This window comes from Lithobates pipiens, unplaced genomic scaffold (genome assembly GCF_037356315.1).
Source record: "Lithobates pipiens isolate NorthernLeopardFrog02 unplaced genomic scaffold, aLitPip1_a1.2 Scaffold_23, whole genome shotgun sequence".
NCBI lineage: Eukaryota > Metazoa > Chordata > Amphibia > Anura > Ranidae > Lithobates > Lithobates pipiens.
In genome coordinates this window covers 22548642-22562725 of record NW_027507785.1, presented here as the reverse complement: position 1 = coordinate 22562725, position 14084 = coordinate 22548642, and the positions used below count along the sequence as shown (strand labels likewise).

Here is a 14084-nt window from a genome sequence, read left to right as displayed (position 1 = left end):
AGATATGGATGGAGGCTGGAAGGCACTAGATATGGATGGAGGCTGGAAGGCACTAGATATGGATGGAGGCTGGAGGGCACTAGATATGGATGGAGGCTGGAAGGCACTAGATATGGATGGAGGCTGGAGATGGGTGGAGGACACTAGATATGGATGGAGGCTGGAGATGGGTGGAGGACACTAGATATGGATGGAGGCTGGAGGACACTAGATATGGATGGAGGCTGGAGATGGGTGGAGGGCACTAGATATGGATTGAGGCTGGAGGACACTAGATATGGATGGAGGCTGGAGATGGGTGGAGGACACTAGATATGGATGGAGGCTGGAGATGGGTGGAGGACACTAGATATGGATGGAGGCTGGAGATGGGTGGAGGACACTAGATATGGATGGAGGCTGGAGATGGGTGGAGGGCACTAGATATGGATGGAGGCTGGAGATGGTTGGAAGGCACTAGATATGGATGGAGGCTGGAGATGGGTGGAGGACACTAGATCTGGATGGAAGCTGGAGATGGGTGGAGGGCACTAGATATGGATGGAAGCTGGAGATGGGTGGAGGGCACTAGATATGGATGGAAGCTGGAGATGGGTGGAGGGCACTAGATAAGGATGGAGGCTGGAGGACACTAGATATGGATGGAGGCTGGAGATGGGTGGAGGGCACTAGATATGGATGGAGGCTGGAGATGGATGGGGGACACTAGATCTGGATGGAGGCTGGAGGACACTAGATCTGGATGGAGGCTGGAGATGGGTGGAGGGCACTAGATATGGATGGAGGCTGGAGATGGATGGGGGACACTAGATCTGGATGGAGGCTGGAGGACACTAGATCTGGATGGAGGCTGGAGATGGGTGGAGGGCACTAGATATGGATGGAGGCTGGAGATGGGTGGAAGGCACTAGATATGGATGAAGGCTGGAGATGGGTGGAGGACACTAGATCTGGATGGAGGCTGGAGATGGGTGGAGGACACTAGATCTGGATGGAGGCTGGAGATGGGTGGAAGGCACTAGATATGGATGGAGGGCACTAGATATGGATGGAGGCTGGAGGGCACTAGATATGGATGGAGGCTGGAGATGGGTGGAGGGCACTAGATATGGATGGAGGCTGGAGATGGGTGGAGGACACTAGATCTGGATGGAGGCTGGAGATGGGTGGAGGACACTAGATCTGGATGGAGGCTGGAGATGGGTGGAAGGCACTAGATATGGATGGAAGCTGGAGGGCACTAGATCTGGATGGAGGCTGGAGATGGGTGGAGGACACTAGATCTGGATGGAGGCTGGAGATGGGTGGAGGACACTAGATCTGGATGGAGGCTGGAGATGGGTGGAAGGCACTAGATATGGATGGAGGCTGGAGATGGGTGGAGGGCACTAGATATGGATGGAGGCTGGAGATGGGTGGAGGGCACTAGATCTGGATGGAGGCTGGAGATGGGTGGAGGGCACTAGATCTGGATGGAGGCTGGAGATGGGTGGAGGGCACTAGATATGGATGGAGGCTGGAGATGGGTGGAGGGCACTAGATATGGATGGAGGCTGGAGATGGGTGGAGGGCACTAGATATGGATGGAGGCTGGAGATGGGTGGAGGGCACTAGATATGGATGGAGGCTGGAGGGCACTAGATCTGGATGGAGGCTGGAGATGGGTGGAGGACACTAGATCTGGATGGAGGCTGGAGATGGGTGGAGGACACTAGATCTGGATGGAGGCTGGAGATGGGTGGAGGACACTAGATCTGGATGGAGGCTGGAGATGGGTGGAGGACACTAGATCTGGATGGAGGCTGGAGATGGGTGGAAGGCACTAGATATGGATGGAGGCTGGAGATGGGTGGAGGGCACTAGATATGGATGGAGGCTGGAGATGGGTGGAGGGCACTAGATATGGATGGAGGCTGGAGATGGGTGGATGGCACTAGATATGGATGGAGGCTGGAGATGGGTGGAGGACACTAGATCTGGATGGAGGCTGGAGATGGGTGGAGGACACTAGATATGGATGGAGGCTGGAGATGGGTGGAAGGCACTAGATATGGATGGAGGCTGGAGATGGGTGGAGGACACTAGATCTGGATGGAGGCTGGAGATGGGTGGAGGACACTAGATATGGATGGAGGCTGGAGATGGGTGGAAGGCACTAGATATGGATGGAGGCTGGAGATGGGTGGAGGGCACTAGATATGGATGGAGGCTGGAGATGGGTGGAGGACACTAGATCTGGATGGAGGCTGGAGATGGGTGGAGGACACTAGATATGGATGGAGGCTGGAGATGGGTGGAAGGCACTAGATATGGATGGAGGCTGGAGATGGGTGGAGGACACTAGATCTGGATGGAGGCTGGAGATGGGTGGAGGACACTAGATATGGATGGAGGCTGGAGATGGGTGGAAGGCACTAGATATGGATGGAGGCTGGAGATGGGTGGAGGGCACTAGATATGGATGGAGGCTGGAGATGGGTGGAGGACACTAGATCTGGATGGAGGCTGGAGATGGGTGGAGGACACTAGATATGGATGGAGGCTGGAGATGGGTGGAAGGCACTAGATATGGATGGAGGCTGGAGATGGGTGGAGGACACTAGATCTGGATGGAGGCTGGAGATGGGTGGAGGACACTAGACACGGGTGGAAGCTGGATATGGGTGGAGGACACAGAAATATGGATGATGGGTGGAAGAGACACGGATATAGATGGAGATGGGTGGAGGACACACACACAGGTATTGGAGGCTGGTGATGGGTGGAGGACACACTGACAGGTGGAGATCGGGGTGGATGGAAACAGTGACAGGTGGGTGGAGTCGGATGGTGCAGGGTGTGGTAGGTGAGGGGTCGGTGGGGGAGGGGTGGGTTGGTCGGTACCGGTGGGTCTCCTCCGTTCAGGCCTCCCCGGCTGCCATTGTAGCGAACAGCTGAGAGCGGCGACGTCAGTGCAGCGACTCCCATCACACGACCCCACCTACGTCACTGGCCCCGCCCTCAGACGCCGTGACCTCGGCCGCTCGGCCCCCATTGGACGCTTCGGATGTGGTGGGAGAGCGGGAACTGCGATAGGAGAACCGTGACAGGACCCGCCTCCAGGACCGAGACTTCCGGTTTGAGCGACGTCACCCTTTGACATCGCCACACCTCACCTCACCTCACCTCCATTCTACCGTCACCTGTATGGCATTCATCACCTCTCCCCCTCCCCCATCCTCATCTTATCCCCAACAACCTAATTTCCCCTCAGTGCCAATCTTACCCCCCCCATCTCAGCACCCCATCCCCCACCACACCCCATCTCAGCAACCCATCCCCACCCCCATCTCAGCACCCCATCCCCCCACATCTCAGCACCCCATCCCCCCACATCTCAGCACCCCATCTCCCCACATATCAGCACCCACCCCCCCCCCCGCACATCTCAGCAACCCACCCCCCATCTCAGCACCCCATCCCCCACATCTCAGCACCCCATCCCGCACCCCATCTCAGCACCCCACCCCCCCACATCTCAGCACCCCATCCCGCACCCCATCCCCCCCACATATCAGCACCCCATCCCCCATATCAGAACCCCATCTCCCCACATATCAGCACCCACCCCCCCACATATCAGCACCCCATCCCCCACATAGCACCCACCCCCCCCCACATATCAGCACCCACATTTCAGCACCCCATCCCTCCCACATATCAGCACCCAGCCCCCCCCCATCTCTGCACCCAATCCCCCCACATATCAGTACCCACCCCCCATCTCAGCACCCCACCCCCCCACATCTCAACACTCATTCCCCCCACATCTCAGCACCCCACCCCACATCTCAGCCCCCCACATCTCAGCACCCACCCCCCCCGCACATCTCAGCAACCCACCCCCCATCTCAGCACCCCATCCCCCCACATCTCAGCACCCCATCCCCACCACATATCAGCACCCACCCCCCCACATCAGCACCCCATCCCCCATATCAGAACCCCATCTCCCCACATATCAGCACCCACCCCCCCCACATCTCAGCACCCCATCCCGCACCCCATCCCCCCACATATCAGCACCCACCCCCCACATATCAGCACCCCTTCCCCCCATATCAGAACCCCATTCCCCCACATAGCACCCGCACCCCATCTCAGCACCCACCCCCCCACATATCAGCACCCACATCTCAGCACCCATCCCCCAACATCTCAGCACCCCATCCCTCCCACATATCAGCACCCAGCCCCCCACATCTCGGCACCCAATCCCCCCACATATCAGCACCCACCCCCATCTCAGCACCCCACTCCCCCACATCAAATCACTCATCCCCCCACATCTCAGCACCCCATCCCCCCATCTCAGCACCCCACCCCCCCACATATCAGCACCCCATCTCCCCATCTCAACCCCACATCTCAGCACCCCACCCCCCACATATCAGTACCCACCCCCCATCTCAGCACCCCACCCCCCCACATCTCAACACTCATTCCCCCCACATCTCAGCACCCCACCCCCCACATCAAATCACTCATCCCCCACATCTCAGCACCCCACCCCACATCTCAGCCCCCCACATCTCAGCACCCACCCCCCCCCCGCACATCTCAGCAACCCACCCCCCATCTCAGCACCCAATCCCCCCACATATCAGTACCCACCCCCCATCTCAGCACCCCACCCCCCCACATCTCAACACTCATTCCCCCCACATCTCAGCACCCCACCCCCCACATCAAATCACTCATCCCCCACATCTCAGCACCCCACCCCACATCTCAGCACCTCAGCCCCGCACATCTCAGCAACCCACCCCCCATCTCAGCACCCCATCCCCCCACATCTCAGCACCCCATCCCCCCACATCTCAGCACCCCATCCCCACCACATATCAGCACCCACCCCCCCCACATCAGCACCCCATCCCCCATATCAGAACCCCATCTCCTCACATATCAGCACCCACCCCCCCCACATCTCAGCACCCCATCCCCACCACATATCAGCACCCACCCCCCCACATCAGCACCCCATCCCCCATATCAGAACCCCATCTCCCCACATATCAGCACCCACCCCCCCCCCCCCCCACATCTCAGCACCCCATCCCGCACCCCATCCCCCCACATATCAGCACCCACCCCCCACATATCAGCACCCCTTCCCCCCATATCAGAACCCCATTCCCCCACATAGCACCCGCACCCCATCTCAGCACCCACCCCCCCACATATCAGCACCCACATCTCAGCACCCATCCCCCAACATCTCAGCACCCCATCCCTCCCACATATCAGCACCCAGCCCCCCACATCTCGGCACCCAATCCCCCCACATATCAGCACCCACCCCCATCTCAGCACCCCATCCCCCCATCTCAGCACCCCACCCCCCCACATATCAGCACCCCATCTCCCCATCTCAACCCCACATCTCAGCACCCCACCCCCCCACATATCAGCACCACATCTCAGCACCCCACCCCCACATAGCACCCCATCCCTCCCACATATCAGCACCCACCCACCACATCTCGTCACCCCATCCCCCCACATATCAGCACCCACCCCCCCATCTCAGCACCCCACCCTCCCCACATCTCAACACTCAATCCCCCCATCTCAGCGCCCCATCCCCCCATCTCAGCACCCACCCCCCCACATCTCAGCACCCACCCCCCACATCTCAGCACCCCATCTCAGCACCCCACCCCTCCACATCTCAGCACCCCACCCCTCCACATCTCAGCACCCTATCCCCCCACATCTCAGCACCCTATCCCTCACATCTCAGCACCCCACCCCATTCCCCCCACATCTCAACACTCAATCCCCCCACATCTCAGCACCCCACCCCCCACATCAAATCACTCACCCCCCACATCTCAGCACCCCACCCCCCACATCTCAGCACCCCACCCCACATCTCAGCACCCCACCCCCCCACATATCAGCACCCACATATCAGCACCCCACCCCCACATATCAGCACCCCATCCCTCCCACATATCAGCACACACCCACCACATCTCGTCACCCCATCCCCCCACATATCAGCACCCCCCCCCATCTCAGCACCCCACCCCCCCCTCATCTCAACACTCAATCCCCCCCATCTCAGCGCCCCATCCCCCCATCTCAGCACCCACCCCCCCCCACATCTCAGCACCCCATCTCAGCACCCCATCCCCCCACATCTCAGCACTCACCCCCCCATCTCAGCACCCCACCCCCCCCACATCTCAGCACCCCACCCCATTCCCCCCACATCTCAACACTCAATCCCCCCACATCTCAGCACCCCACCCCCACATCAAATCACTCACCCCCCCACATCTCAGCACCCCGCCCCCCACATCTCAGCACCCCGCCCCCCACATCAAATCACTCACCCCCCACATCTCAGCACCCCATCTCAACCCCCCATCTCTGCACCCCACCCCCCCACATATCAGCACCCACATCTCAGCACCCCACCCCCACATCTCAGCACCCCATCCCTCCCACATATCAGCACCCACCCCCCACATCTCGGCACCCAATTCCCCCCACCCCACATCTCAGCACCCCACCCCCCCACATCTCAGCACCCCACCCCCATTCCCCCCACATCTCAACACCCAATCCCCCCACATCTCTGCACCCCACCCCCCACATCAAATCACTCATCCCCCCACATCTCAGCGCCCCATCCCCCCATCTCAGCACCCACCCCCCCCACATCTCAGCACCCCATCCCCCCCACATCTCAGCACCCCATCCCCCCACATATCAGCACCCACCCCCAACATCTCAGCACCCCATCCCTCCCACATATCAGCACCCACCCCCCCACATCTCGGCATCCCATCCCCCCACATATCAGCACCCCACCCCCCACATCAAATCACTCATCCCCCACATCTCAGCACCCCAATCCCCCCCACATATTAGCACCCCATTCCCCCACTAGCCCATGATATTTGGAATTCACACAGCGCCGGATATAGAGGCGTTTGGCGATCCCTGTGCCCTTCAAGATAGGTGCTGAGATTTCTCCCCAATATCCATAATGTGTAAGTAAACCCCCCCCCCCCATAGATTAAATGAGACCACCCCCCCCCAGCCAGGGTGACATTAACCATTACTTTATGATTACCCACCTAATATTAAGTAGGTCCCCCTTTTTCCACCAGAACTACCCTGACCCGTCATTGGACTCCAGTAGACCTCTGATGGTACGCTGTGGTATCTGGCACCAAGCCATAAGTACAGATCCTTTAAGTTGGGTAAGTTGTGAAGTGGGATCTCCATGGATCGGACTAGTTTTTTTTACATCCCACAGATGCTCAACTTCTGTTCTGGAGAATTTGGAGGCCAGTTCAACACCTCAAAATCATTGCCGTGTTCCTCAAACCATTCTTGAATTCAGCGGGCCAGTCCACCTTCTTCCACTGCTCCATGGCCCAGCTCTGATGCTCATGTGCATGTTGTAGGCTCTTTTGGCTGTGGACATGGGTCAGCATTGTTACCCTGACCAGTCTGTGGCCACACAGTCCCATAAACGACACACTGCAATGCTCTGTGTGTTTTGACACCTTTTTATCAGAATCAGCATTATGTTTGTCAGCTATTTGATCTACAGTAGCTCGTCTATTGGATTGGACTACACAGAACAGCCTTCTTTCCCTCCCCACCTCCACCAACGAGCCTTCACTCCCCACCTCCACCAACGAGCCTTCCCTCCCCACCTCCACCAACGAGCCTTCCCTCCCCACCTCCACCAACGAGACTTCCCTCCCCACCTCCACCAACGAGCCTTCCCTCCTCACCTCCACCAACGAGACTTCTCTCCCCACCTTCACCTTCCCTCCCCACCTCCACCAACAAGACTTCTCTCCCCACCTTCACCTTCCCTCCCCACCTCCACCAAGGAGCCTTCTCTCCCCACCTTCGCCTTCCCTCCCCACCTCCATCAGTGAGCCTTCCCTCCCTACCTCCATCAGTGAGCCTCCCCTCCCCCCACCTCCATCAGTGAGCCTTCCCTCCCCACCTCCATCAGTGAGCCTCCCCTCCCCCACCTCCATTAATGAGCCTTGGCTGTCCATCACCCTGTCACAGATTCTTTGGTTTTCCTTCCTTGGACCACTTTTGGTGGGTCCTGACCACTGCAGACCGGTTTTGGTAGTCGGTTTCAAAGAGGAAAGCGTTGAATGTGCAGATAGACAGGATATGTTAGGTGGGGAAGATATCTATACAGTGGAGGTGTCCCCAGGAATTGCATCAATCTTATCCTTGACGTGAAGTGATAAGAATAAGAATGCCAAATCATGAATCTATCTCTCTACTATTCACCTCACCCAACATGACTGTCACACTACATCCGCAAACAAAATCTCTATAAAACTAAAAGTGTTACAGTGCCTGGTGGGAAGTACCACAAATAAACTTGCTAAAAATAATGAACATCAATATTCATAAGTGAAAACTTAATAATAAACATAAAACCAATAAAGGTATGTGAATAAGTGAATCAAAGTATCAAAAGTCCCATGCGCACCACTATATAAAAATCTTGAATATATAAGTGCGATCCAAGCAAGGCTGTGACAGTCTTGGCCCCCTGTACAGACGGTCGGACATTCCGATCACCAAATCCGTAGGATAATTTGCGACGGATTTAGTCCGAAACTGGTGTTGCCTACACACGGTCAGACAAAGTTGTCAGAATTTCCGGTCGTCAAGAACGCGGTGACCTAAACCGCGTACGATGAGACTATAAAAGGGAAGTTCAGCACCACATGCGGCACCCTTTGGGCTCCTTCTGCTGATCTGGTGTTTATCGCATGTTAGTAGAAGTTTGGTGAGAGACGATTCGCGCTTTTCAGACTTGTGCTTCAGATCGTTACTGCTCTACAATTTGTGCTTGTCGGTGCGTATCTGATTATCAGTGCGTGTAAGCAGTTCGCATTTGTTTGTCATTGCGACCTATTATTATATAGTACGCTTTGATGTTCAGTGCTTATTGTCTACTCGTTTCTGGTTTTCAGTTTTTTCTTTCATGCATTGCTGTTTATCGGTGCTTTCTGTTAGTCCATTCTGACCAGCCGACCGCTTTGAAGCCAAGTTTCATGTACGTACTCGTCGTAGAGTTCGTGCTGTGCAGGGGCTTGGTGTTGGGCTTTTAGCTTTGACACAAGCCCAGTCCATGAACAGGGCGAGGAGGAGTTCATGAAGCAAGAATTGGTTGCTCCAGCGTGACCAGTTCTCGCACATGACTTTGCTTCGTGAGATCCGGGAGAATAATCCTGATGATTTCAGGAATTATCTCCGGATGATGGACCTCATTTTTCACTGTCTGCTGGCTTTGTTGTCCCCTTATATCAGCTGGTGGAATACCTGCATGGAGCAAGCCATCACTCCGGAGCATAGGCTAGTTGCCACATTGCAGTACTTGGTGACAGGGAGAAGTCTTCAGGACCTCAAGTTCTCCACAGGCATCTCCCCCCAGGCTCTGCGGATCATTATTCCAGAGACCTGTACTGCCATCATACAGGTCCTGTAGAAGGACTATATTAAGTTTTCTCCTTTAACATCACATTCTATGTTTTTAATGTTTGTCCTTCATGCATATTTGCCTTCACTAACCTCCCCAACATGCTCCTCTGGGCCCATACACCTATAGCCTAGTCACTTAGCAATGTATTTTGTCAGCTCCATAGTATTGATTTCCCGTAAACATCTCCTAAAATGTGTACAAATGTTATGTGTGTGCTTAAATTCACGCAGAGTGAGAGAGGTTTTTTTTTTTGGTGGGCCAAACTCATTAGGAACCCCCCTCCCCTAACTGCTAGGTCAGCTGATAGCAATCCTCTATCTGCTGACTTTGCCAAACCCAATACACACTATACCTACCTCTTTTATGGTTAGATTTATGAATGAATTCACCAAAGCATGTAGTGCAAGGGCCCGCCTCAATACTTTCAAACGCTACTGTTTTAAGTTTTTTCTCCTATTATTATCTTGATAGGTAATAGCAGAATGTAAAAATGTGCTTCCCTTTGTTCAGTGTGTTTTTTTTTTTTTATTATGATGCTTCTTACCTGTCCAGTGGGCTGCCAATAGTGTAAGTAAGGAGGGGCTGGCCAAAGTATCACACATTATTTATGCATTCAGCTCTCAATGAAGTGGAGAGGGTTACCTGTCAAAAACATCCCCCCTCCCTCTAATGTTTTGCAATGGACCATCAGATGGGGTGAGAAATCTGATAAGGCTTCATGCACACGAGACGCAGATGCAAACGCTGCTGGACACATGTTGGAAATGCGCGTTTTGCCGCGATTTAGCGGGGTTTTACCGCGTTTGCGTCTAGAAGCGTTTAGTTAAGCTAACATCATAGACCCTCCCCAGCTCAAAAAAACAGTATTATTAACTATTTCAGCAATTTTGTGAGACCAGAGTGAGTAGCAGCAGCTGTGAGAGCTGCAGTGTACTTGTATTTAGCGTGTCACTTGCCACGGCACCTGCCACAAGTTGTGGATTGTCCACTTGCCACGTGACTTGCCACATCACCTGCCACGTCACTTGCCACGTCACCTGCCGCAAGTTTTGTATTGTCCACTTGCCACGTCACTTGCCACAAGTTGTGGATTGTCCACTTGCCACGTGACTTGCCACATCACCTGCCACGTGACTTGCCACGTCACCTGCCACAAGTTTTGGATTGTCCACTTGCCACGTCACTTGCCACAAGTTGGGGATTGTCCACTTGCCACATCACCTGCCACGTCACCTGCCACAAGTTGTGGATTGTCCACTTGCCACGTCACTTGCCACATCACCTGCCACGTCACTTGCCACGAGATGTGGATTGTCCACTTTCCACGTCATCTGCCATGCCACCTGCCACAAGTTGTGGATTGTCCACTTGCCACGTCACCAGCCACATCACCTGCCACAAGTTGTGGATTTCCACTTGCCACGTGACTTGCCACATCACCTGCCACATCACTTGCCACGTCACCTGCCACAAGTTGTGGATTGTCCACTTGCCACGTCACCTGCCACAAGTTGGGGACTGTCCACATTACCTGCCACGTCACTTGCCACATCACCTGCCACAAGTTGTGGATTGTCCACTTGCCACGTCACTTGCCACATCACCTGCCACAAGATGTGGATTGTCCACTTTCCATGTCACCTGCCATGCCACCTGCCACAAGTTGTGGATTGTCCACTTGCCACGTCACCAGCCACATCACCTGCCACAAGTTGTGGATTTCCACTTGCCACATCACCTGCCACATCACTTGCCACGTCACCTGTCACAAGTTGTGGATTGTCCACTTGCCACATCACTTGCCACCTGCCATGTCACTTGCCACAAGTTGTGGATTGTCCACTTGCCACGTCACTTACCACCTGCCATGTCACTTGCCACAAGTTGTGGATTGTCCACTTGCAATTGCAATTGTTTAAAATATTTTTCTAATGGTTTTTCATCATTTGCAATCATTTTTGAGATTTTTAATGTAAAAAAAAAGGTCACCTTTAAAAACGCATATAAACGCAAACGCGGGTGCCGCGTTTAGCCGCGTTTAGCCACGTTTTGCGTCTGAAACGTGGAAATTTTTGCTTCTGAGCGCATTTTTTTGCTTCTGGAAAAACGAGATTAAACGCAACTGCATAAAAACGGAAAAAAACTAGACTGTGTGCATGGACACATAGGATAACATTGAATGAGTTCAGGGGCAGTTGAAAAAACTGTCCAACTGCATCTGAACGCGCGTTTAACTGCGTCTCGTGTGCATGAGGCCTAAGGGGACTTTATACTTTTGGCTTTAAATACTAATTTCCAAAAAATGTTATACTGATCTTGGCCAAAAATGTTTGTGTCTAATGTGCTTGCAATGTTGATGTGCAAAATGACAATTTTTTTTTTCTTGTTTGACTCCACAGTTTTCTTCAACGCCACAGGAATGGCAGACTGTGGCCTCCCGCTTTGCCACCCGTTGGGACTTTCCCAATTGTGGAGGTGCAATTGATGGGAAACACATCCGCATCATTCCACCCCCCAACTCGGGGTCCTACTATTATAATTACAAGGGGTATAATAGTATCGTGATGTTGGTGGTGGTGTCGGCGACATATGACTTCCTGTATGTGGACATGGGGAAAAATGGCCGGATGGTGGAGTGATCGCGCAGATGGAGTTCTACTGGCATCTTCAGAATGGCAGTCTGGGCTTGCCACCTCTAGAGGAGAATGTGGAAGGACTCATCTTCGTTGTGGATGAAGCATTTGCGATGGGAAACCATCTGATGCGGCCATTCCCGATGAGGACCCTCACCCCGGACCAGAGGGTTTTTAATTTCCAGCTGGCCAGAGCCAAAAGAGTAGTAGAGAACACTTTCGGGATAATGGCCAGCCAGTTACACCTATTTTTGACTCCAATCCACATGGCGGAATATAAACTCTATCATATTGTGCTTTCGTGCTGCATTCTGCAAAATTTTTTGAAAAAATACTTACCGAACTATGTGGCCTCAGTTGGGCCTGATGCAGACTTACCGGAACATGCCTACCTGACGGCCCTTGAAGCTGGCCGTCCTGGCTTCCCCCCCCCCCAAAGCGCCCACGAGGTCAGAAACAGATATATGGAGTACTTTGTTTGTGGGTAGGGATTGATATGCCAGACAATGTCTGACAGGCATTTCAAAATGCAATAATATTTGTTTTCATTTACTGCTTGGGTTTGTTTTAGGTGTCTCCTAGCTTTTTTTTTTTTAATTATTTTTTTTTCAACAGTGCAAACCCAATTTCTGTACGAGATGAGGTGACAGTCTCTTCTTCAGATAATATTATTATGTTGTGGGTCTGCTACACACACACCTTGTTTTTGTTAATGTATGTAGTGCATTACTGACAAAAATATTGCTAATTTTCAGCACCATGACAGAAATGTGTGGAGTCATGAAAATGGCGTAATTGGGGAAAATCCCATTGTCACAGAAAACAACAACTTTACTACCAAATACTGCTTTTGCGCATTGAAAAAGGAAGCCACACGTTGTTCATAATTAAACAATTTACTCAAAGCACATTCACATGTGCGTTTATAAAAGGGTTTTTACAACAAACCAACATATTTGGTGTATATAACATTATTTTTGGTAACATTAATATAACTTGCCGTTTTTGTGGAAACAGGCATGTATCAATACAGAACACAGGAACTTACAAAGTTCAACTTTGAAAAGTAAAGACAATATCAGACATGAGTATGTACAAACTGTGTTGATATTGCCTTCATCACATGTGGTGTCACCCCTATAAAAGCCAAATTTGGAAGATGCTCACAAATTGTGAATCAAACTGGCCATTTCCTCCTGATCCCATGCCTAATGTTAACATGTGCTATCTCCCATCATGGGGGATCAATGTATGTGTTTTGGGGGTGCATCCCCTTCATCTCAGCCACTTTAGTAGCAAGAAAGGGGTTACACCCACAAAACACGAACATTGATCCTCCATGATGGGAGAAAGCACATGTTGACACACTGTGTGCATCTTCCAAATTTGGCTTTTCTAAAAATATAAAACAGTTTTTTAAAAATGAAAATGGATGCTAGCTAGTTTTGGGTGTTTCAGATTCTCCCTAAAACATCAATGATGTTCTTTATTTTTTGTTGAACATCATTGATGTTTTTCTTGATATTATCTAAATCGCGATTACACCCCATTATCTCCCCAATGATGATCTGGGCACTTTCACTGGTAAAATGCGATTCTTCTTCCACAACATCCACATGACCTAAAAATAAACCAAAAAAACACTGTGTATTATAAATATGCAGGCATACATTGATTACCTGAAGCTGTGGTGTCAGCCACTTACCTGTTGTGGTGCCAATTTCAACAACCTTTCCTTCCTTCTCCTCCTCCTTCTCCTCTACTTCTGGTGTTGGTATTTCCCCTTCTTTGGGAGGTGTGGGGTCCCTGGTGTCCTCCAGCCATCCTGAGTCTTTTCTCCCCTATGAGAATGTAAAAAAGGAATACTTAGCACACAATACTTAGCACACTTATATTTGAGGGCAGAAATAGGAATATGAAAC

General features: G+C 52.5%; 1 protein-coding gene across 1 annotated transcript in view; it reads right to left on the bottom strand.

The window, feature by feature from the left end:
* The window catches only part of TRIM3 (tripartite motif containing 3), a 59791-nt gene extending 56816 nt beyond the window's left edge, over positions 1-2975 (bottom strand). The window contains exon 1 of the mRNA XM_077451301.1: positions 2884-2975. The gene's annotated coding sequence lies outside the window, so the exon portion shown is untranslated. The remainder of the gene's footprint in view (positions 1-2883) is intronic.
* Positions 2976-14084: the final 11109 nt, after the last annotated feature.